Consider the following 2,396-nt stretch of genomic DNA (forward strand, 5'->3'; position numbering starts at 1 on the left):
TTGCCAGCATTTTGGCCATGTGTTGATGAAGATTTGAGAAAGGAACATGTTGTCAGTGCTTCCACAGATTGTACGCTGGAACAGGCAAATAATAAAATTTTATTGTTGACACAAAGTAGGAAGTATCCTGCTGTGATTCTTAGTTTAAAGCTGGGGAGGGGGCTCTCTTTCAGTACTGGTAATGAGTACCATAGGCCTTCCTAGGGAACATTATCAGATTCTATTGGAGACTTGGTCTTTGTTATTGTGGAAGAATCAGGAATTGACCAGTTATTTGTCTCCTGTTTTATTTTCCATGAACAAGCTTTGCGCAGTGGCAGTATCGTAGCCAATGAGGTTTATCTGAGGCGCAATTATTGCTAATATTTTCCATGAACATTTCCCCAATATTTGGTTTCATACCTCTAGCATTGTAAAGTCATCCTAACTTTGGCACCAGCTCACCCTTCTCTGACAAGGGTATGTTTGGGCCAAGATAAAAGCTGCTTCTGGGTGATTGGGTGACTCTAGGACCAGAATGCTGTCAGTAGGGAGTTACTGGGATCCTAAATTATAAATCAGCTCTTGACGCCCAGACAAATGCATTTAAGATTTAGAAAGTTCAGATAGAAATTTTGTGTCCAGTTTGTGTCCAACTGAAGAAGATGTGTCATCCCTAAACCTAAACTTAACCCCTAATTTTAACCCTGAAACCTAACCTGACAAAGCCCCAACTGGAACCCTGAATCCCAAACCTGAAATCGAACCCGAAGCCTGGGCTCTGAACCTAAGCCCTGGATCCAAGCCCTGAACCATGAACCCAAACCCTAAATCAGAACTCTGAGCCCTGAACCCAAATCCCAGCATGAACCCGAACCCCAAATTTGACCTTGAAATTTATCTTAGAAGCCCTGAGTTTTAAATACTAAATTTTAGTATTTAAATAGAGTTTTAAATACTAAATCATAATAGTTTTAAACACTAAATCATAAACCTAAAGCCCTAAACTCTAACTCTGTTCCCTTGCCCCTGACTCTAAATCCTCACTGTGACCCTAAGCCTAAACCCTGATCTAGAACTCTGACTGAAACCTAAGCCTGAACCCAAATTCAAACCCTTCAGCACACTTTGTTTATGCATTCATCATTGGATATTTGCAATATCTACCTTTTGATTCTTGTGAATATTGTTTGGTTTGGGGGCTAGGGTTAGGGACTTGGATTGGGGTCAGAGCCAGGTGTGAGAGCTAGCTGAGGTCAGATTGTGGGTCTGCTACAGGGCCAGGGTTACGTTGTGTGCCACATAGACACTGAGTGGCAGGCTCTCCCATCCAGCCTCCCTTTCTGGGGTCCCCATTCAACTTTACTGAGGTTTCCCTTCTTGCTTCTACACAGTTCTAACCAGGTTGTGGTGGAGTGTTGTAGAGAATTGGAATTCCAAATCCCACTGCTTCTACTGCACCCAAGACATGGGGGCACCCGATTTAATCCTCCCTCAAGTCTCTTGCTAACATGTAGTCTCCTGCAAGGAGACCCATGGTGGGTGAATTGGATCTGGGAGGGCTTGGCCTCCATCCCAATGTCTGATGTTCTCCCTTCCATGTCATGGTGCTAACATGAGTGTTTGGAAGGGTCATTTCCTCTGTGGTGATTTCAATGTGCAGCCAACTTATTACAGCAGCCCAAACGTGCTTTATCTCTACACTCAGATTCCCTAGCTATTGTTTCTAAACCACACTTGGCATTTCAGATGGGATGCTTCAGTGTGTTTGACCCTAAACAGGGACAGTGTCCTACAGAACCACCACACAACCTGAAATGAGGAAATCATTACAGGTTCCGCTTTATAAAAGACCGTAGACCCAATTCAACTGTGTCCACCTGTTCGACTGTCTGAAATATCTTTTACCCTTCTCCAGGTTTCTTCTTCTGCTTAGCGTGAGGTTTAGACATTAGAGGTTAGGAGATAAGGTTATGGTTTAGGATTTAGGATTACGGTTAGTTTAGGGATAAGGGGAGGGTCAGGCGTAGAGTTCATATACAGGGGGTTAATGAAACTGGGGGATTGCTGGGATGCACTCAGCTTTGCCTTCAGATTCAAATCTCATGCCCTGAAACCTTTCTGGTGTTCCAAATGGAACACCAACACAGTGTTCTTCTGTGTTGCAGGCTTAGTCCTCAGGTATTGCTCAGCCGTCCACACTCTCTGGGACATTAGAGGCAGACTTTTGGGGACAGACCTCTCAGAACACAACCTAGTGTAAGTGTTAGGGGCTAGGGCATGGCAGGACCAAAGTGAAGGTGCATGGGTGAGCTTCCTGGGGTGGGGGGAGGGGAGCTGAGATGAGGGCGTGGGTCAGGATGACTATTAGGATCTGGATTTGTGTGCAGGGGTCCACTAAATGTGGGTGTGGCCTC

The 2,396-nt window shown here is 44.9% G+C and overlaps 1 pseudogene; it reads left to right on the forward strand.

The window, feature by feature from the left end:
• The first annotated feature begins 302 nt into the window (after positions 1–302).
• Positions 303–409, forward strand: LOC125108040 (uncharacterized; annotated as a pseudogene).
• Positions 410–2,396: the final 1,987 nt, after the last annotated feature.

This window comes from Lutra lutra, chromosome 8, assembly GCF_902655055.1.
Source record: "Lutra lutra chromosome 8, mLutLut1.2, whole genome shotgun sequence".
NCBI lineage: Eukaryota > Metazoa > Chordata > Mammalia > Carnivora > Mustelidae > Lutra > Lutra lutra.